Consider the following 12500-nt stretch of genomic DNA (forward strand, 5'->3'; position numbering starts at 1 on the left):
GCCCTTCGGCGAGTTTTCGGCGGGCTGAGACAAGAGCAACAGATCCGCCGCAAGCCAATCATCCTTCTCCCCCTCCTCCTCCTTCTCCTCCTCCTCCTCTTCGTCCTCCTCCTCCTCCTCCTCTTCGTCCTCCTCCTCTTCCTCCTCCTCGTCCTCCTCCTCTTCCTCCTCCTCCTTGTCCTCGTCTTCTTCCTCCTCTTCCTCGTCATCCTCCTCTTCGTCCTCCTGCTCCCCGTCCTCCTCCTCCTCGTCCTCCTCTTCCTCCTCCTCTTCCTCGTCATCCTACACCTCGTCAACCTTCTCCGCTTCGTCCTCCTCTTCGTCTTCCTGCTCCTCTTCTACCTCCTCCTCCTCCTCCTCCTCCTCCTCCTCCTCCTCTTTCTTGGTCTGCATCATCTGTTTCGGCCAGCGTTCCTCACCAACTTACACGAGTATCCCACGCGTCCTAGCCATCTCCTCCTCCTCCTCCTCCTCCTCCTCCTCCTCCTCTCTCTTCCTCCTATCCCTCTCCGCCTTCTCCTCCCCCTTCTCTGACTACTCCCTACTCTCCCACCTCCGCCTCCTCTACCTACTCCTCCCTCTTCTTCCTCCTCCTCCTCCTCCTTCTCCTCTTCTCTCCTCCAATCCCCCTCCGCCTTCTCCTCCGCCTCCTCTGACTCCTCCCTCTTCTCCCCTCCTTCTCCTCCTCCTCCTCCCCTACGCCACCTCCTCTTCTTCCTTCGCCTCCTCCTCCAACTCCTCTGTCCACTCCTCCTCCTCCTCTTTGTAATATTTCTTCTCCAGCCTTTCCCATACAGCCTTCTTCTCCTCCACTTCCATCTCTTTTGTTTCGTCCTCCTCTTCCTCCTATTCCTCCATTTTGTTCTTCCGTTTCACCTCCCCTGCCTCTAATACCCTTCCTCCTCCTCCTCCTCCTCCTCCTCCTCCTCCTCCTCCTCCTCCTTTTCCTCCTCCTTAACCTCCTCTTCGTCTTCTCTATATTATCCCTCCACCTTTTCTTCTTCCACATCCTTTTCCTTCTTTCCTTCTTCCTCTCTCCCTCTTTCCTTCCTCCTCCTCATCTTCCATACCCTCTCCTCCTTCTCTGCCTCTTCTCCCTCTCCTTCGCCTCCCCCTCTCCCTCTCCAACTCCTCCCTACCTTCTTCTCTCCCTGTCCTCTCTCTCAATCTCCCCTTCTCCCCTGTTTCTCTCCTCCTCTCCCCCTCCTCTCTCCCAATCCCCTCTTCTTCCCTTCTCCTCCTTCCCCCATTCCTCCTCTCCTCCTCTCTCCTACTCTCTTCCTCTCTCCCCCCTCTCTCCCCCTCTCGTCCCTCCGCCCCTCCGCACACACACACACAAACACACACACACATACACATGCGCACGCACACATACACACACACATGCACACACACATGCACACACACAAACACACACATACACACACATGCACATACACACACATGCTCATACACACACATGCACACACACACATATACACACACACACACACACACACACACACACACACACACACACACACACACACACACAGTGTCCTTCCTTGACCTTCACAAGGCGTCTGTCCAGGGTCCGCTCACGGCCACTTCCTTCGTCCCTGTCCTTAGGGAGCTCTGCGTGTGTGTGTGTGCGTGTGTGTGTGTGCTTTTGTATGTATGTGTATATAAGTGTGTGAGAAGGTTTTGGTTTTGTGTGTTTATGTGTATGTGTATGTGTGTGTATGTATGTATGTTTTGCATGTATGTGAGTATACGTAAGTGTGTGAGTAGGTTTTTGTGTTAGTGTGTTTATATGTATGCGCGCTTGTGTGTGTGTGTGTGTGTATAAGTGCTCATGTACTTCTGTATGTGTACGGGTATGCTTTTTGTTTTGTATGTTTGTGTGCGTATGTGTGTATGTCTATATAGGTATCTAAGAACGTATGTATATGTATTGAGTTAGTTTTTGGGTCTGTGCGTATGTTTATATATACATGTGTATGAATTTCTCTTCGTGTATGCATGTATATGTGCATTGTGCATTCATATTTATTGGCTGTGTATATCTATTTTCTTCATGTGTGCATGTGTATGTGTATGCAGGTATATGTATGTATATATTCAAGTTTGTATAAACATGTGTGCGCTTTTCTTTGTGTATGTATGTGTGTTTGTATATATGTGTGCTTGCGTGTATGCATGAGTGTGCTCTTGTAAGTTGGATTGTAGTTTACTAGCGTTTCTATCCTTCACTCTTTTAGATGTATAGGTGCACATGTAAACGTATGTATGTTCGTCGGCGTGTATGTGTTTGTGTGTGTGCGTGTGTGTGTGTGTATTTACCTAGTTGTAGTATACAGGAATGGAGCAATGCTCATAGGGTCCCGTCTCCTATTCTCCAATCTATCCTACCTAGCCTCTAATTCATATACAGTTCCAACTTAGACAATATCCTTGATTTCCAATTATCATATTTAGGCCTGAATTCATGTATTGTCTGAGCTTGGGCTATATCACCTCGTATGCTATTTTAAGTATTTATACATCTATATAGACATCTGTATTTCTTCATATCATTTAGACATATGGTCTTTCTTAATGTGTGTGTGTGTATGTTTGTGTGTGTGTGTGTATGTGTTTGTGTGTGTATGTGTGTATGTGTTTTTGTTTGTGTATGTGTATGTGTTTGTCTGTGTACACGCTCAGTTGACCATGACCTCTCTCTCTTCGCCTTCTTTGTCCTCATTTCTCCTCCTCCTCCTCCTCCTCCTCCTCCTCCTCCCCCCCCCTACCATTACTCTACCTTCAGGAGGGGGGTTAGGAGGAGGGACAAGGAGGAGGAGAATCTTGCGGGTTTTTCCTCCTGTCCCTCCTTCACCTCGGCTTCTTTCCGTCCATTCGTGGTCTTTTAGGACGTAACACACTTTCCTTTCTTGAACGTGTTTTGAGCAAGACACATACACATAATTTTTTTTTTTTTTTTTTTTTTTTTTTTTTTTTTTTTTTTAAGCTTTTCCTAACCCTACCATTTTTGTAAGCCTTCCTAACTTTTTTATTATCTTTTTTTTTTTTTTTTTTTAAAGAAAATCTTACCCTCCTCCCTCTCTCCCCCTACTTTTTTTTTTTTTTGGGGGGGGGAAGGCGTAGTTTTGTGACTTCCCACTAATATGCCAAATTACCATCACTGGGCTTGTACTTGTAAAGGTAATTTGTTTCCCCCTTCCCCCTCCCTTCCCCTTCCCCCCCTAAAAAAAAGAGTAAAAGTATATTTTTTCAGCTTTTGAATCCTTTCTTCACCCCCACTCCCCCTCCTCCCTCCCTCTCTTCCTCCCCCCTCTTTTCCTTCGCCCCCTCCCCCCTCCCCCGACCCATGAGAAAGGAAGGTGAAAGAATGAATGTACATTTACCTGTCACTCACTCTATAGCCTTGGGTCCTTCCGCTGCCCCTTGTTAACCGGCCACGGCCAGCAAATAACCCGCAAGTCATTCGGAGGGAGATTTTTGCATTGCTGTCCGTATTGTGTAAGTTGTAATGTTTTGATTCTTCAGTCTGGTGACTACATCTTGGACACAAGTATTTCTACTGTATAATAGATTTATTGTATTTGAGATATTGTATTATTTCCGTTGGCTGAGCCGGTTAGAGCGTCGCTACTTGTGGCGGAGGTCGAAGTGATGGCGGTTCGAACTCTGCCGCTAGCGTGTTGGACCAAGGGCATGGTTCATTCAATTCCAGGCTATAAAGTCCTCTGTAAGGGGCACCGATATAGCCTCCGTATATGGGGGAGTTCACGACGTTAAACCGAATCAGTCAATTAATTTTGATTACCATGTGCGTCGGAGGAGTTCGAATCCCGCACTCCTCTCCGAATCCCAGCCACCGAGTCTTCATTACTTGTCCCCCATCAATCCCCAAAGCATAAAAAGCAAAGGTGACGGCTTCGGCCGCAGCTACTCAGCGTCTCCTGGCATAGTGCGCGGAGTGGTTAGTGTCTTTCCCTTGAACGTGGAAAGCCCAGGTTCGATCCCCGGGTGGTGGTAGTCTTATTGGTAAGGTTCTGACTTTTCGTGGCTTTCCAACCCCACTCTGCAACAGCGGAGATCAGAGATGTTGTATACCAGTGTTGCATTTCACTGTTTGGACGTAAGTAGTATGATCGAATTGAAGCGTTGGTTTCAGACTCCATTTACAACCATAACAGCCACTCCAACACTCCACACAGACACTCCACAGGTGAAGTCACCGTAGTACTGAGGCTGCTTCGTTCCCTCAAGGGGTAGACCAAAGGTCCTGCAGTGGGCTATTGTGGCTGTTGCTTAGTCTAGGGAGCCTTTTCTAGTTGGTTTTAATCTGTTGGGATGTCTGGTGCTATTGTTAGTGGAACTACTGTCGTACCTACTAGAACTACGTCAGAAACTACCATCACATCTACCACAACCACTACTACTACTACTACCACCACTTCTACGATGACGACGACTACTACTTCTACTACTACTACTACTACTACTACTACTACTACTACTACTACCACTACTGCTGCTACTACTACTGCATCCCCATCTACTATTATTGTAGCACCTACTTCTACTACAATAACAACATAAACTAATCTATTAATACATTCAGGACATGTAAAAAACTGTAACAAATCAGCTTGCCTGACCACTCCTTAACTTTTTTGTCTATTTTTTTTTTATTTATCTACTTCTTTCTTGATTTAATCTTTATCATTATTATTATCATTTTATTTTGTTTATTTTTATTTTCTTTATCATTATTATCTTATTTATCGATTAATTTTTTTGTACTTATATTTTATTTATTATTATTTTATATACATATATGTATATGTATATATATATATATATATATGTATATATATGTATGTATATATATGTATATATATGTATGTATATATATGTATGTATATATATATATATGTATATACATATATATATATATATATATGTATATATATATTATTTTATTTTATTTTATTTTATTCTATTTTATTCTATTTTTTTGCGTGGCTTGGCAACAGCCGAGCAACAGCAACGGCGTTGCCTCAGGCCAATTTCTGGGTCGGATGAGATCATTAACATTCTTCCCGCCTCACTCCCTCTCCACCGAGAGCGTGTGGTGCGCTGCGGGGATCAATCCACCGGACGGCAAAAATAACAACAGAAAAAATGACAACAGGCACGGAAGGGATGTCTAGTGTTTAATAAAATCGCCTGACGACAGGGTTGATGGAATGAAATGTGCCACCAGGTACAGAAGGTGGTAATTGAGATTGTAAGTCTATTAGAATATGGTAGAATAGTTTAGAATAGAATAGAGAAGGGTAGAATAGGATAGAATAGTATAATATTATCTAGAATAGGGTAGAGTATGAAACAATACGATCGAGAAGAACAGAACAGAATAGAATGTGATAGGAGGAAATGGTAGAGAATTTCATATGGGGAGGAATTGGGGAAGGAGGGGAGGAGAGGGAGAAAGGGAAGAGGGGAAGGGAGAGGCGATGGGAGGGGGTGGAGGAGGAAGTGAGGGAGGAAAGAAGAGGAGACGGGGGGTGAAGAGACGGGAGGTGGGGAGAAAAGGGAGGGGAAAGGGGAAGTGAGGGGGGAGGAGAGGAGACGGGAGGGGAGGAGAAAGGGGAGGGGGAGGGAGAGGAAAAAGGAGGGAGGGGAGGGGGAAGAGAGGAGACGGGAGGTGGAGAGAGGGGAGTAGAGAGAAAAGGGAGGAAAAAGGGGAAATGAGGGGAGGAGGAGGGGAGACGGGAGGGGAGGGGGGAGGAGGCATTAATTCATTCAGGCTGAACTGACCAAGACTTGAAACTGACCAGAGCGTGTCCCAGGTGAATTACTGAGATTTTTTCCGGGTAAAAAAAGTGTGTTCACGCTAAATTTGGATACACCTTTTTTGTTTTTGTAGGTAAGAGGGTGCTGTAAAAAAGGGGTGAATTTATGGTCGGTTGAGTTATATATGCACACACATACATGAACAGTGGTGTGTGTGTGTGTGCTTATGTAGACCCGATCGTGCACACACACACGTACACACACACACACACACACACACACACACACACACACACACACACACACACACACACACACACACACACACACCTAAATGATACATATTTTTTCTAAAAACCGATTCTAAGTCGATGACCATAAGGTCGGTTATTGTAGGGGAAAAACATCAGAAAACGTCCTTCAGGATGTTGTCTATCTTGAGATTGTACATACATACATATATATGTGTGTATATATATATATATATATATACTGTGTGTGTGTGTGTGTGTGTGTGTGTGTGTGTGTGTGTGCACCAGATATAAACAATATTAAGAAAAATCCAACGATGACGATGATGCTGAGAATGATGATAAATCTTATTATTATCATTATTATTATTATTATTGTTATTATCATCATCATCATCATCATCATTATAGTTATTATTATCAATATTATTATTATTGATTATTATTTCTTCTTATTCTCTGACAGATCTGGAAAGACAATTGACCTAAGAAGGTCAAAGTTGAAAGTCGAGTCATCAGCATCGTCAAGGAAGACGATCGGTGAGTTTGAGCGTAACATTGTTTAATGTTATTTTTAGAAAAATCCCGTTATTTAATTGTCTTTGTGCACTGGTTGATGACTTGTATAACTTTTGTTTGGTGTCTCTTTTTTGTTAATGATTTATCTGTTGATTGGTGTATATTTTTATTTGTGTATACGTGCATTCATGTATTTATGAACATTTGTTTTTGTGCCTCCTCATCTATGATACATTACGCACACGTACTCGCACGCACACACACACACAAACACACACACACACACACACACACACACACACACACACACACACACACACACACACACACACATATATATATATATATACATATATATACTGTATATACATGTATATATATGTGTGTATATATACATATATATGTATATATATATATATGTATATATATATATATGTATATATGTATATGTATATATGAATGGGTATAACTCATTGAAAATGATGGCTAGTTGTGCACTTATTATTTTCTTAAGAGTATTTTCCATATGTCTTACTAAGAACTTTTTCTCCTTTGAAAGGAGTTTTATGACTTCACTATATGTACTCATTATAGCTAAATCGCGATTTCGGGCACAAAACCCTTCCTCTGTAACTTGAGATATTCTTACTTTGTGGTTAGGTAAGAATGGAGTGATGATATTACTTTTTATATGTTTGTAGTTCATACTTGCTCTTCACTGGGGGAGGTTATCGAAAACTGGGAGAGGTAACTGGGAGAGATTACCGGATATCCATTATCTTCTTGGTCTGGCGGTTAATGTTTTTCTCACTAAAGTCATTGTTGATAAGTACTTGGGTAGAGCGCTCAGTTTCATTATGTACTCGTTTCCAGGTGCTACAGTGAGTGAGTGGTCTCCGCATGTAGGCGCCGTTGGTAGAATCCTTATATCTTTTGAGGGCACTCACTTAAACCATATGGCTGTGTCCAGGGTTGGTGGGCTTAGTGTATACTTCTGTATCAAAATAATCTTTAGTTTGTTGCATGAGTAGGTCGAGGAAGGGCAAAGCTCCTTCAACGCTGTCTTCCATAGTGAAGGCGAGTTCAGAGATTTCTTGTAGTATAAGCCGGTCTTTCGGCGTCTGCATTGTTGTTTTTATAGAAATGTCATCAATGTATCGACAGCAAATATCTAGTTTATCTGTTCGGCTGAATATTTCTTCTATGCAACCCATGAGGAAGTTTGCCATTAGTACTCCAAGGGGGGATCCCATTGGTACACCATCAATTTGGCAGTACTTGTCTCCTTGGGGGCAAACGAACGGGACTTTTGCACAACACTCGAGCAGTCCTTGTAGTGTAAGCTCTGGGAGATCCAGGTTTGGTGTAAAATCATCGTGGTAAACTCGGTAGATGATGTAATCAATGGTACAATTTACGTAAATATTAGTGTATAATCCATGTACAGCTGCACAGAAAACTATCGTTAGTAAATCACGCTAATAATTTTGACACAAAACAACGAAACTATTTGAGACAAGTTGTTTCGCGTTCCCTTTGAAGTCTCCATCGGAAATAAGATTATCATGTCATAGTGAATCCATATGAACTCCGGAACTATTATTCGATTCATATTCATTCAGAAGGAATTCGAACAATTCGAACCCCAGAAATACCAACCCTTCGGTATCATAAGGTTATGTTCATTAGCGAATGTTTCGACACCCCTACTAACGATAGTTTTCTGTGTAGCTGTACGTCGAGAGAAGCAATTCTTCCTTCTGATGTAGATTGCAGACTATAAGAGGAAAATGTGTATGGGGTCAGGATGGTGCACAGTTTCTTAGCGAGTTTGCATGTAGGAGCAGAGATTTGCGAGTTTATAGGTCGGAGTTTATTGCCATGTTTATGTGTTTTAACGGTTCCGTGGCAGCAACCCTTACCGTACTCGCAAGTTAGTTTGTCAGTTTTTACTGTGCTAGTAGCGTTGTTCTCTTCTATTAGTCTGTTTACTTTTTCCTTAAGTGATTCGGTCAGAGCTTTGGTGATTTTCTTGAATTTTGTATTGTCACTTAGGATGGTGTCTACCTTATCCAGGTACTCGGAGATGTTCATGAGTACGTAGGTAGCGCTTCACTGCTTTTCTGATAACGTTAGTGTCTGTTTTTAACATATTTGCTGCCACGATGTGTTTATTTTCGATTAAACTGCTTTCGTGATTACCTCTAGATCTATTCGCTCCCGCGATTACCTCGAGTTTGAAGGAAGGCTCGGCAGTGACTTCACCTTTCTTTTCTAATTTCTCCACATCATCGATGAGAACTTCACATTTCCAGGAAAGAACCATTTCCTGGAACCTCTTTGGCTTTGGCATGATATGACAGTCGAGGACCATGTTCAACAGTTCTTGGTCTGAGTTGAGAATCTTATTTGTTAGATTTATGCAAACATTTAGAGCAGCGTTTCCCTAATCTTTTCTGACCACATTAACCCTTGTTGTCATGTCCAAGCATTCCAGCACCCCTATCTTGTTATTAGGAGGATAAAAGAAAGTGAAGTGTACTGCTTGGTGATTTATTTTCTTGATTCCTTAGAACTGAAACAAATTGACAATATTGTTTGCAGAAGAAAGAAGAACACCCTAGAACAGGGGTGGGGGACCTTTATGGGCATGATGGCCAACTTACAATTCATCGTCCCACATAGAAACCGCACTGAACAAATGATTATTTTTTTCTATTATTCTATCCCTTTTTAGAGGACGGGTTAAGTTTTCCACCCCCCTCCCTAAAAATTCAGTTTAAAAATATTTTTTTTTATTTTAAAAATGTATAAAAATCGTTTTAAATCGTTTTAAAATATGTATAAAATCGTATAAAATATGTATTAAATCGTATAAAATCGTTTTAAAATATGTATAAAAATCGTTCCAATTTCTGGGAGTGACATCACTGAACCCGGTTTACTTTGCTTTCGTCTATGTGTGTGGTGTATATCATAAGTTTCAGGTGAATAATGATTTCAGACTTAAAAATATTCAAGGTCTTTTAAAAAAAAAAATGTATATCAAAGGCCGCAGAAGGCCGCACTTGATGGCCCGGAAGGCCGCAGGTTCCCCAACTCTGCCCTAGAAAAATAAAATAGCATGGAAAAGGTCAAATATGCACAACTAGGTAATCAATAATATATGTATCAATGGGGTTTTTGTGTGCATCATTTCCTAGCACCACCTGTGATTTCAGCACCCCAGGTTGGGAAACGCTGATTTAGAGGGTGTGAGTATTAGATATATGTGTTGTGTACGGGCTATCCAACACCCCCCTCCCCCTCCCTCCGGACCTCTTCTGGTCCTCTGGGAACTGGAGTCGGAAAGCTGTCATGAGACTCAAAGAAAATCGAAACCGAAATGACACAGACTGTCAGCTCGTTTGTTGACATCTTGGATGGCCGCCACGAGCCAATTATCTTTGGGACTTTTAAGAAATAAAGACCCAGTATCAAGTGGGAAGGTTCGAGTTTGCTTGAAATTTGGTTTCCCTGTTTTCTGTTTGTTTTTTGTATGAGGGAAGGGAGCAGTGTTTCATAAGAACAGAAGAAAGATGGAGACTGCAAGAGACCTTGAGTCCTACACTAGGCAGTTCCATGTCCATTACCACCTATCATCCCCATCCAAAAAATTTCATGGAAATAAGATCGATTTAGGAATTGTTGTTGTTATGATTGTTATTGTCATTGTAGTTATTATTGCCATTATTATTATCATTGTTATTATTATTATTATTATTATTATTACTATTGTTATTATTATATTTATCATTATTATCATTATCATTATTGTTAAGGATTAATGTTTTGATGGTGATAAATGGAAATGTTCCTGAACACTTGTTCAAAATAAGTCTCCTGTTCACTTTCCTCTGAACAAAATCGTCGTTTGAATGAAAATCCCTTTTTGATATTGACACACGAAAAAAATCAACAACAACAACGAAGAAGAACTTGTGAAATATAAAATGGAAACTGATATGTTTATATATGTATAGATACATATATGTTTATATATATATATATATATTATATATATATATAATATGCGTGTGTGTGTATGTATGTATGCATGTATACATACTTTCGATGAAAACAATCAATATAAAGTGTCTGCCAAAAATACGCACACAAATAGACACACACACACACACACACACACACACACACACACACACACACACACACACACTGATAAATCTATCTGTCTCAGATACGCCCTCCACCTCCCACACCCACTCACCTCCCCCCACCCCACACCCACCCATAGAGGACCCTCTCTTCCTTGAAGAACACACCCAGAGACCTCAACTTACCAGAGGCTCTCCGGCTCGCTCTTCTTCCGGCACCTCGGGAGTTCCCGTCTCCCGATTACGCCACGAGAGAGAAAGCTGTCCGGGGGGAGATGGGGGGAGGGGGGAACCGGAGGATTGACCCCGGTGAGTGTATTGACATCCCCTCTCCACCTGTACCCCCTCCCCACTCCTCTACCCCCTCCTCACTCCTCTACCCCCTCCCCCACCCCTCTCCCCCTTCCCTACCCCTCTCCCCCTTCACCCACTCCTCTCCCCCCTCCACCACCCATCTCTCCCATCCCTCATTCCTCTCCCCCCTCCCCCCCCCCTCTCCCCTCCCCCACTCCTCTTCCCTCTCCCCCACTCCTCTCCCCCTCCCCCACTCCTCTCCCCCTCCCCCACTCCTCTCCCCCTCCCCCACTCCTCTCCCCTTCCCCCATTCCTCTCCCCTCCTCCATTCCTCTCCCCCTCCCCCAGTCCTCTCCCCCTCCCCCATTCCTCTCCCCTCCCCATTCCTCTCCCCTCCCCCATTCCTCTCACCCTCCCCCACTCCTCTCACCCTCCCCGAATCCTCTCCCGCCTCCCCGACTCCTCTCCCCTCTCCCTCCCCGTCTCCCCTTCCCCCTCCTCTCTCCCTCCTTTCTCCCTCTCCCCCTCCCCCTCTCATCCACTCTTCCATCTCCCCCTATCCCCTATCCTTCCCCGGAAGTTCCGTTGTATTACAGTAAATGATTCATAGGGAAGTAAATTCGAAGACAAAGAGGAAAAGGAGGAGGAGGAGGAAGAGGAAGAGGAAGAGGAATAAGAAAAGAAGAGGTAGAGGATATGGTGTCACGGGGAAATCAAATTAAAGTTTAAAGAAGAACAAGAAGAGGAAGAGGAGGAACAAGAAGAAAGGAAGAGGACAAGGAGGAAGAAGATAACATCTTGCTAACTAAAGTTCAAAGATGAAGAGGAGGAGGAGGAAGTGAGGAAGAGGACGAGGAGGAAGAAGATAAGGTTTCCTGGGAAAAAAAGGGAGAAAGGAAAAGGAAGAGGAAAAGGAAGAACAAAAAAGGACGAAGTGGAGGAGGAGGAGGAGGAGGAGGAGGAGGAGGAGATGGGTGAATAGGAAAAAGAGGTAGAGAAGAAGAAGGAGGAGGAGGAATAAGAGGGAGAGGAGGAGAAAAGAATGAAGAGGAGGAAGAAGAGGGGAGGAGGAGAAGATGAGGAAGAGGGAGGAAGAAGACAAGGAGTAGGAGTGAGAAGAGGAGGAGAAGGAAAAGGAGGAGGAGGAAGGGCGGTGGTCGGGAAAGGAATAGCGGATAGGAAATTGTCTGTGAAGAAGCTGCAAATTTCACATATTCTCCAGGCAATCAACCTTTTACCTGGACATTCCACACATTGTCTAGGCAGTTTATCTTTAGACTCGCATAAGCTACTTACCTCGAACTGAATTGAATTGCCTTAGGTTCTTGGCATCCCCCTCTTCCCCCTTCCCCTCTCCCCCTTTCCCCCTCTCTCCCCCTTTCCCCCTCTCCCCCTCTCCTCTCTCCCCCTCCCCTCTCTCCCTCTACCTCCTCTCACTCTCCTCCCACATCTCCCCCTCTTCCTCTCCCTCTCCCACACCTCCCCCTCTTCCCCT

At 43.5% G+C, this 12500-nt stretch overlaps 1 long non-coding RNA gene across 1 annotated transcript in view; it reads left to right on the forward strand.

The window, feature by feature from the left end:
- Nucleotides 1-6578, forward strand: part of LOC143041448 (uncharacterized) — a 196702-nt gene extending 190124 nt beyond the window's left edge. The window contains exon 3 of the long non-coding RNA XR_012967805.1: nt 6505-6578. This is a non-coding gene — a long non-coding RNA (uncharacterized LOC143041448). The remainder of the gene's footprint in view (nt 1-6504) is intronic.
- Nucleotides 6579-12500: the final 5922 nt, after the last annotated feature.

The sequence above is a fragment of the Oratosquilla oratoria genome, chromosome 31 (assembly GCF_046742065.1).
Source record: "Oratosquilla oratoria isolate Oo_2021 chromosome 31, ASM4674206v1, whole genome shotgun sequence".
Classification (NCBI taxonomy): Eukaryota; Metazoa; Arthropoda; class Malacostraca; order Stomatopoda; family Squillidae; genus Oratosquilla; species Oratosquilla oratoria.